Below are 11,424 nucleotides of genomic sequence, written 5' to 3'. Positions count from 1 at the left end.
CTGAGAGACAAAACAGGACCTTAAAGGATATGGTAATGAGTATGATTTCTCATTCTACCTTACCAGAGTTTCTCTAGGGAGAGACATTAAAGATTGCAGCTTATGTATTGAACAAGGTACCATCTATAGCAGTGACTAAAACCTCATATGAAATATGGACAAATAAAAAGCCTAATATGAAACATTTTCATATTTGGAGATGTCCAACTTAGGCTAGATCATACAGGTCACATGAAAAGAAACTGAATTCAAGAACGGTTAGCCACTATTTTGTTGGATATTCTGAAAGATCCAGTGGCTATAAATTTTATGACCCTGTGAATAAGTCTTTTTTTTAGATAAAAAATGTTTGTTTCTTTAAGGATGTTGAGTTTTGAGGGAGTAATAAGGTAAAAGACATTGCTTTTGAAGAATAATTTATTTCTTTTCCTACAGTTGTGGTTGACAATGATCAGATTTCTATTCTTGACATTATTCCCACAAATCCAGAATAAGGCAATGCTTTAGATCTTCCTATTCAAAATCAAGATTTTATTCTCGGAGTACAAACTCAACAACCTCAAGAAACACCTCAAGTAACTCAAGAACAAGTGCCATTAAGAAAATCCACTAGAGAGAGGAGATGAGCAATTTCAGATGATTATATTGTCTTTCTAAAAGAACATGAGTGTGATACAAGCTTAAGGGAAGATTATTCAATCAACTTCCATCAAGTTGTACAGAGTTATAACTCTCAAAAGTAGATAAATGCCATGTATAAGGAGATTAAATCCATAAGAGACAATGACGTGTGAGATCTTGTCCCATTACCTGAAGGTATGAAACTCATTGGTTGCAAATGAATATTTAAAATCAAAAGAGATTCAATGGGTAATGTTAAAAGATATAAGGTTCGTCATATTGCAAAAGGGTTTACTCAAAGGGTAGGCATTGACTACATAGAGACTTTCTCTTCGGTTTCTACGAAAGACTTTTTTAGAATTATGATGGCACTTGTGGCTCATTATGATTTGGAGCTACATCAGATGGATATAAAGACTGCATTCCTTAATGGTGACATTAATGAGACAATTTATATGGTACAACCAGAATATTTTGTCTTATGCAATGTAAAGGAAATGATTTGCAAATTAAAAAAATCCATCTTTAGACTTCAGCAGGCTTCCCATCAATGGTATCATAAATTTCATTAAGTTGTCCTCTCATTTGGTTTTGAGATGAATATAGTTGATGAATGCATATATCATAAGTTTAGTGAGAGTAAATATATTTTCCTGGTTTTATATGTCGATGACTTATTACTTGCTAGTAATAATATAGGCATATTGCATGAAACCAAGAGTTTTCTGACAAAGAAATTTGAAATAAAAGATCTTGGTGATGCCTTTTTTGTATTAGGGATCCAGATACATCGAGACTGCTCTCAGGGTATTCTTCAGTTATCGCAAAAGAGCTATATCGAAAGGATTCTGGATAGATTTGGCATGAAAGATTATAAACCAGGTGACCCCCCTGTTGCTAAGGAAGACAAGTTTAGTCTCGCTCAGTACCCCAAACACTAGTTTGAAGTTCAAGATATGAAAAAGATTTCCTATGCATTTATTATGGGGAGTCTTATGTATGCTGAAGTATGTACACGTCTAGATATAACATACATTGTTGGGATATTAGGCAAATATCTTTGTAACCCAAGGATGGATCATTGGAAAGCAGCCAAAGGGGTTATGTGGTACTTGCAAAGAACAAAAGGTTACATGCTCACATACAGGAAGTCAGATCAGTTGGAGATCATTGGGTATTTTGATTCTGACTTTGCTAGATACCAAGAGAGTCGCAGATCCATGTCAGGTTATGTTTTTCTGTTGGTCGGGAGAGTTATTTCTTAGAGTGCCAAGCATACACTCATTGTTTCTTTCACTATGGCAGCAAAGTTCATAGTCTGTTATGAGGCATTTAATCATGGAATATGGTTATGTAACTTTATCACAGGGTTGCGGATTTTGGATAATACTGAAAGACCACTAAAGTTGTTTTGTGACAATAATTCGGCAGTACTATATTTCAATAACAACAGAAGCTTGTCGAAGTCAAAGCATATTGACATTAAGTTTCTTGTTAAAGAAAGAGTGCGAAATAGTCAAATAGCGATAGAACATATTGGTACAAACTCCATAATTGTGGATCTGCTTACCAAAGGTTTGCCACCCAAGGTCTTTCATGAGCATACTGCTCGAATGGGTGTTATATCATTTAATGATATGCTGGTTTAGTGGGAGTTTGTATTTGGATGTTCTATGATATAATAAAGTTCCTTTTACTACTTCATTATAAAGTTCAGGTTTCAGATTCATTCTGTACTCATTTGTTGTGATCTCACTAAAGATTAAGGTAGGACTAGTTGAAAATAGGCATGTTTGGATCACATTACATGTAATTTTCATGCTTCACATTCATACTTGATCTATGTCATTCAGTTATGTCAATATACGTGATCATTGATGGGTTTAATTATGATGATTGTAATGAAGACCGCTTTGATTCTATGTTGACATGATCAAGGGATCGGATTATTAGATATATCATTTGGTAAGACAATGTTGTTGAGCTCATAAGGTTATAATGTGTGATTATAAGGTGACATATGTGGCCCAAGTGGGAGATTGTTAGATAAATCGTGTGGGCCTACATATGTTTAATCACGCATTATAGGTTGTCTAAAGTTCAGGCCCATATAATGTGATCTGATACGGTTGGGCCATGTGATATCTCATATGGTGTGGTCTTATTTTGTGTAGAGATCTCATGTCTCCTTATCTGTCAATTTCTAATTTTATAATGTGCTAAATTGAAAATAGGCCCTAAGGTGATTACAATTAGGTTATGGTCCCTAAACCATATATAGTGACTATTCTCTTTTGACTCTCCATCATCATCAAGAGAAAATTGTCCCTCTCTCATTAGGTTTAAAGAAGAAGGCAAAGCCACGTATAGAGGTTTTGGAAGATCATACATGTGATGATCTACCGGAGCACCAATGGATTCAGGTACGCTTATGCATCAAGTTTTAGATTATGTTCTTTCAATGATTTAGCGTGAACAATTTAACCATCTATTAAGTTTTTTGGTGGATTTAAAAAATCCAACAAGCAGCGCAGTGCCACAGCAGGTGGAAGGGAGGTGGCTGGGTAGGGCCTGCGGTGGTGGTGATGTGTGCAGCTTGCAAGGAGGGTGTGGGCGGGGAGGCAGCAGGACTTTCTGCAAGCCTTAGGCAGTGGTGAGGCACACTGTGGGTGGAGTGATGGTGGTGACAATGGTGGAGGTGGCTGTCGTGAACCACCATAAGAGAGAGAGAGAGAGAGAGAGAGAGAGAGAGAGAGAGAGAGAGAGAGAGAGAGAGAGAGAGAGAGAGAGCTCTTGTAAAAATGAGAGAGGGTTTGAGAGAAATAATGAGAGGTTTGATTTTTATAAAGTTAAAAAGAAAAAACTTGGGGGGGGGGGGTAGGGTGGCGATGGAAGGTGATAGGGGTGCAACGTTCGATGATTTGAGAGGAGAGGGTGGGTTTGACTCCTCATTTTGGGGAAGTGAGAGTAAGGATGATGGGAGGTACGGGTTGGGTTTGGGCCCAATCAAAATGGGCTTTAGATTTGGATTAGATTTTGGATTTGTTGAGACCCATTTGGGTCTCATTAAAGCCAACCCGATATATATATTTGCATATATATATATATATATATATATATATATAATGCATATATATATATTATGTATTCATATATTTAATATGATATATTCAGGTTTTGAATGGACCCAAATAATCTTTGAGATCCATTTGGGTTTCAAATGGATTCATATCCTTATTTAGTATTGGTGGGATCCAATTGAGTCTCAAATGGGTCCAAAATCCCATTTACCTTTAATAAGAACCATTTGGGTCTTAAATGGATCCAAACCATTTGTACTTTAGTGATATCCATTTGGGTCCTAGGTGGATCCAAACTATTTAGTTTACTTTAGTGAGATTTATTTGGATCTCAAATAGATCTAATAACTCATTATTAAGATCCATTTGGGTCTTAAATGGATCCAAAGTATTATTTTCTTAGTGAGATTTGTTTGGGTCTCCAATTGGATCTAAAATACTTTATTTTCTTACTAGGATCCATTTGGATCTTCAAAATGCATCCAAATCTTAGTTTGCTTAGTGGGAATCATTTGGGTCTATTAATGGATCCAAAAGACTTTCTACTTTAGAGGGAGATCCATTTGGGTCTCAAATGAATCCAAATCCCTTCGATGTATAGTGTAAACTCCTCTATGGGTCTAAACCCTACCCAGATTCTTTTGGTTTGACCCAGATTATTCGAAGATTCAAAAAGAGCGTATCCAAAGTTTCAAAACTCACAATGGATTTGTTTGAGTTCGAATTCTCTCTCTCAGATCCAAACTCAACAATTCAACTTCGGATTGGGTCCCTTAGTTGGATCAAATCCCGAACATATGGGTTGATAAATTTGGATCCCTATTGAGATCCAAATCCAAATATTTCATAAATTCTTAATTAAATGCCAAATAATTAATAATTTAAATATTTAAATAAATCTAATTATCAAATATCAGAAATTCACCAATTTTCATAAAATCAACGATCAAACAATCCTAATTAAATACCAAGATATTATCGATAATTAATCACCAATTAATTATCCAAGAAATACCTGAATAATTCCAGTTAAAATAATCTCCAAAATTTAAGAGTATTACAATTATAATGCTCTTTGACATAGACATGATATGTGCCTGATCAAAATAAAAGCAGTTCGCTGGATACTTTGTATTGTGTAGGATTTTTTGCTAAAAAAGAGGCTACAAGGTTTCCTTGTAACTTGTAAGATGGTTATGGGTTATTGGATGACGTCCATATTTTTTGTGATTTAATGAAGCCTCCTTTTTTTCTTTGCATATTTGTGTAACCCTTGTTGCTTAATAATATCAAATGCGTGTTGGGATTTCCACATTGAATCATTTTGATTTTGTTGCATTGGTAAAGCTCTTGTACTTCTCATTCTCGTTCAACAAGTAGTTAGGTTTGCTATGGGGATCTCAATCCAAACCCATATTGATTCTAGAAATAAGCCCAAACATATAAGCACTTTATCTGTACTCTTCCGTGCTTTTATTTGGAGACAATGGTCACACACATGTTGAACTACAGTTCACAGAATTGATTCCATAAACCAACTTCTCATCAACCCAAGTTCTCCACCAGCATTGGTACAAGTCCATAAAGAGATCCGTAGCTATTCACTCAATTAGAGAAGTGGATGTATATACTGAGATCAAGAAATGTTAAAGTTTATAGTACACAAACTTAGATTCTTATATTGAGATTGACAATATTTAAGAAATTTGAAAATTTAGAATTATAGTACATGAAGCCAGATTATAAATCATCATCACACTAGTGCTCCTTTAGAGTGTCTTTGGATTTAGAAAATTTGGGAGGAATTGGAATTCAATTCCCTTTACCTTCGTATGTTCAGCTTCAAAGTTGTGGATTTGGTATCTCATTCCAATGAATTCATGCCCAAAAAAAAGGGCTACCCGGGTTAAATCTTGACCAAAACCAGCTCCAACTCGAGGGCGGATCAGGTGCAATCACATTGCACACTTTGAGTGTGCCACTTCACCTGACCACCCTCTATCTCTGGAATACAACCTAGCTATGAGGCCCAACAGAAGATGGAGGGCAGATGATGTAAAACTGGGATTGCGTGATTTATAAGAAATTCTAACTACTACTATTATATCTAGAAAAAGCTAAGAAATAAGAGAAATTACTGGAAAATACGAAAAATTAACGCAAGAATAAATCAAAATAACAAGAAATACTAGATTCAATCTCAATTATGAATTCTCAACTTTTGACTGCCTCTAATCCTAGATCTTCCCTATATTTATAAATATAAAGGAATAATTCTAATATTATTAGATTCCCTAAAGTGATAACCCTCTAAAAGATAAAACTCATCCTAATCTAATAAAACATGGATATTGAATCTAAGATCCATTACAAAATAAGTCAAATATTAAAATATCTAAATTAAATATCATGGATCTCAAATGATCCAATTAATGAAGTGGAGCCAGATATGCATCGCTTCACTGTTGCATCATTCTCCTCGGGTTGGAGAAAGACTTGCCCTCAAGTCTTGATCCCGCTTACACTTCTTCCAATCGCACACTACAGATTGGTTCAGATTCTGTCCTTGACCCCAAAACTCAAAGAAAATGGCTCAATCGAAGAACGAGCCAGAGTATGAAAGCCCAAATTGAAGTGTACGGTCTCTGATCCGGTATGATTATGGTCTGAACCGAACTAAATCCGTTCCAAACCAGTCCATAAAGATGGAGAACCGGCCTCGAATGCAGTTGAGCCGGGTCTCTTACTCATAACCAAGGAGAACTGGTTCGAGAATGAACCGGTCCTCCTTGAACCGTCGGGTTGCCCACCCGATTGAGAGAGAAGATGGGGAAAGAGGGAGAGGCGGAGGAGCCCACTCCCTCCATCTTGGGGAGAAAGAACCGCTCCTGCATCAGCAGATCACCAATGGGGGGCTCCACTTGTCTGGTAGGAGCAGCTAGTGCATGTCACCTTGCATTGAGATGTTGAAGGTTCAAAACCCAATGGTATAGTGTATAACTAGTAGAGGTCTGCCTAACCCTTGCTTTTCTTTCAAAAAAAAATGAATAAGAATTAAAGTGTGCAATGTGTTTGCACCTGATCTGCTGTCCCCAAGTTAGTTTTTTTTTATAAATTTTCACTTCAAAAACATAGTTTTTGGTGGATCTTATGCGGCAGGGACGCTTTTTGCAATCGGATTTGGATCTCTTTTTGTGAGGCCTTATTTCTTCATATGAAAAACACACACACACACAAACACGTGTGTGCGTATGTTGCAAGTAGCTGGAATCCAATTCCAATCCCATGAAAGAGCCCAAATAAAGGAATTGTAGCATGTGGAACTCAATTCACGTAATCCAAACACAAATCTTAGATTTAGGAATGCATTGGGTTGCTAAGGTTTATCCTTCTGCGTTGTTTGATTTGATTTGATTCGATTATTATTCCTTCTTTCCTCGAGTTGGGTTGTCATGCTCCATATCTTCAAGAACCTCATGGGTCATTTCTCATAATTGATAACTCAGACCATAACCATCCATTGATGAGGCCAGTGAGCATTCATCTATCCTTCCAACACACCTTTGTTGATCCTTGCATGGTTGTGTCTCGATCTTTCGCAGCAATGTGGTGGTTGTGTGACAACCAGTTTTTGTGGCAATATTATCAGATAGAACCGAATCGGCCCCAAATCAATTTGCTTCAACGTCGAATCAGGAAGTTGGCCGATTCAACTCTGAATCAACAGAATCAGTTTTAATCAGCATTTTTTTTATTCCAATTTTTATGATTTTTGAATCTTAAAAAAATTGAAAAAACTGACTCAGTTTTTTTTAGAAGGAAAATATTTCATTGATTCTCAAAAAGTCAGATAATCAGTTAACAAGTTGCATAGACGAGAGGTCATGAAAACCCCTGTTAAGATTGAATGTACGATGGAACACATCCTATTTCAAATGATGGGATCCGTGTTCTATATACCAACCACCATGAGGTGATAATCTAAATCCTCCAAATGAATGCCCATCTCTTGCAGCGAACGGCTGAGAGAGGATCAATAAGAAGGTCCCTACCCCATTTTCTGTGGCGCAGTTCATTTCTGCGCTACAATGGTGCTACCACAGGGGTGCATCAGCAAAAGCTGGTTTTCTTGTAGTGATACTTGAGGGTGGACATCAACATGAATCCAGTCAAGATGAACGTTAGGGTCAGGGCCCGGCGATCATAGGCATCTATTAGGGAAATCAGTGGATCAGGGCGGGGGCGGGGGACAAGGTTTCCACCCCCACCCCTTCTCAAAATCCCGCCTTCCATCCCCACATGGGTTTTGATTTTAACCTCCATCCTCGGTTCAAACATAGCAAAGCGGGGCGCAACCCCATTTTCCCTCGCTCCATTGCCATCCCTAAAGAAGGATTGGGGACGGGGTGTGGCGGGGTAAAGCATAAGTCCATCCCCGCCTCCATCCCTGCATGGGTTTTGATTTTAACCTCTATCCTCGCCTCCATCCCCGTTTCATGTCTCCCATCCTTGGTCCAAATGGCTGCCACCCCAAGCATCTGTCGGGTAGAGCTGCCAGCCTGAATCTGCAGATTCTCTTAATCTTCTTGAAAATTGATTCCTTAGTCTTGAAAACATTGGTTTGTGTGAAAGCAGGTTATATGTCCCCCCCCCCGAACAGGGCAGTTAGCTACATCTCATGATCGGGGGTCCCAAAGAGCACCACGTATGTAAGCATGTGCGTCTCGTATCCCCATGTTTGTCAGCATTAATTAGCGTTGGAGTTTGATGCGATTGCAAAGACTTAAGTACCCTCTCCTCCATTGGTGCAAAAAAAAATGACGGTTCTTGAAAAGGAGTGGTTGTAAAGACTTAAGTGCCCCGAAGATGATTATTTAAGACCCAGTCTCTGCACTGCAGGATTATCCGAGAAAGAAATCTCCCCTGGAGGAAGCCATGAACACCAACCCTCTTACTCTCTCTCTCTCCCTTCTATTTCTGCTTCTGTGCACATCCATTAGAAGATCATACATTGCTCCATCAAGCACTGACTGACCTGCACATTGACTGTTGTGGAGCCTGATTCAAAGTTTTTACCCTTACAGGAGGAGGGTTTGGGGGCTCATCCCAGCGTGGGTAGCATCATTCAACTCTCACACTCTCTCTCTCTCCCTTCTATTTCTGCTTCTGTGCACATCCATTAGAAGATCATACATTGCTCCATCAAGCACCGACTGACCTGCACATTTACTGTTGTGGAGCCTGATTCAGAGTTTTTACCCTTACAGGAGGAGGGTCTGGGGGCTCCTCTCAGCGTGGGTAGCATCATTCAACTTGAAGAGTTGTGGAGTCTGATTTTGAGTTTTTACCCTTACAGAAAGGGGGGTCTGAGAGCTCCTCCCAGTGTGGGTAGCATCATTCAACTTGAAGAGTTATGGAGTCTGATTTAGAGCTTTTACCCTTACAGAAGGGGGGTCTGAGGGCTCCTCCCAGCGTGTTCATGGCCTTTTGCCCTTACAGGAGGGGGGTCCGGGGGCTCATCAACCCTCTCTCGCTCTCTCTCCCTTCTATTTCTGCTTCTGTGCACATCCATCAGAAGATCCTACATTGCTCCATCAAGCACCGACTGACCTGCACATTGACTGTTGTGGGTCCTTACTGATGAGCTGCCTCTAAATTTATTCGACTCTGGGTCCTTACTGCACTTGAAGTTGAGTCGTTGTATTTTTTGTTATTCGGTGGGTGGTGAGGCCCTCCTCTACTCTCTCAAGACTCTTAGCTTGGGCAATCTTTCTTTTGATGATTGTGGTTGTAATGTATCATTGAAGTTAAAATGGAGAATGAAATGACAATAGAAATCACTGAAAATTTACAGAAATAAACTAGACTCAATAACAAAGACACCACTTTTTACGGATTTTGAATATGACCTCCGGTTAGGGAGATATGGCCCTGCCAAGTTGGTCCTAATTCGGGTAGCGATTTACAGCGATTTGCTTACTGAATAACACTACAAATCGCTATAGCGATTTGCGGAAGACACTACAAATCGCTATAGCGATTTGCGGAAGAATTTACAGAGCCGGTACTGAGATCTCATGTTCGGGGGTTCCAAACCGCGCCACGTATAAGATGCAGACCGACATGTATCCCCATGTGGGTCGCCATCATATTGCATCGTAATTTGGTGCCGCAGCAAAGACTTAAGTAACCTTTACCGCCATTCGCTTCCTCTTCCTCGGACAGACATAAATGCCCTCCTTCTAGAAAACTGAATCATCGGTTCGTGAAAATGACAAAACTGCCCTCCATCGATATCGCGGGAAAACGTTCCGCAGAGTTTGCGTATGTAGCAAGCGTTATGTTGTATGATACAAATAGTTCAAAAAAATCCTTTCTCGCTCTAAGCACTCTACCGGAGATTCTTTGCTTTCATCTCGAGTTGCTGGAGAATCCTTTCCTTTTTACCAGAGCATCTATTTCCGTTTTACGCGCAGTCGCAGCATCGTTGCCACCTTCTGTTGCGTATTAGTTGTTACTGTTGCTTACTCTATAGTCGGAATATCCAAATTCCCATCGTTTCGGTGAGTTTCGTGTAAGTTTTCTTTCTTCAATCTGAAGATTGCTTCTTATACAACGATTTGTATTATGAACCCAAATATTCTGACGATTTCTAATGATGATGATCGTGTATTGTGTTGTGCATGTTAGCAATGTCTGCGCCTCATCAAATTAGAGATACCCCGTCGTTCTATGGGTTGTCTATTAGAGAAGTGATCCGCCAGTCCCATCTGTCTAAAGTTTTTGAAAGATACCAAAATATACTTAAGATTGAGAACGATGAAGACAGGGAAAAAGCCTTGGAATCGTATTATGCGGAGGATTATCCATCAGATATCGAGGCTGCGGACCAAAGGAAGAACTCTGAAGAACGAAAGATGCAGAACAAGGATGACGAAGAGAAGGCAAAGGCCAAAAATATTGATGAGAATATAAATAGAAGGCGTAGGATTAACGCACAGCAGATGGAAAAGAGGAAGAAGAAGGCGGAGGAGTGGGAAAGGGATGTTAGCAATATGCTGGCGGAGGCTCATAGGAGAAACTTGGAGAGTAGAGCAATGCGACACAAGGCAAGGCTACTGAAGGAGGCGGAGGAGAGGCGAAGGCAAATGAATAAGGAGGAGGAAGAGAAGGAACAAAATATTCCTCAGTTTGAAGAAGAAAAGGAAAGGCGAAGGAGGGAGTTGGAGTTCGAGGAAGCTAAGGAAATGCAAAGGCAGCAGAAGGAGAATGAGGAAAAGAAGGAAAGGCAACGGAAGGAGGAGGAGGAGGTAGAGAAGGAAAGAGAAAGGAAGAAGCAGGAGGAAGAATTGCAGGAAAGAAGGAAACAACAACTGCAAGAGAAAGAAAGGAATGAGAAGGAGGAAGAAAAGGAAAGGAAAAGGAAGAAGCAGGTGGAAGAACTGCGGCAAAGAAGGAAACAAGAAATCGAAGAGAAAGAAAGGCGACTGAAGGAGAAGGAGGAGGAAAAAAAGGAAAGGGAAAGGGAAAGGGAAATGAAGAAGCAGGAGGAAGAGGCGAAAAGGGAGAGAGAAAGGAAGGAGAAGGAGGAGGAGAAAAGGCAGAGAGAAAGGAAGCAGAAGGAGGAGGAGAAACGCGAGAGAGAAAGGAATCAGAAGGAGCAGACGGAAAATGAGAGAGAAAGAAAGCAGAAGGAGGAGGAGGAGAATAGGGAGAGAGAAAG

Source organism: Nuphar pumila, chromosome 7 (genome assembly GCF_984573655.1).
Source record: "Nuphar pumila chromosome 7, dmNupPumi1.hap1.1, whole genome shotgun sequence".
In the NCBI taxonomy this organism is placed as follows: Eukaryota; Viridiplantae; Streptophyta; class Magnoliopsida; order Nymphaeales; family Nymphaeaceae; genus Nuphar; species Nuphar pumila.
Note: the sequence above shows the minus strand (reverse complement) of the source record.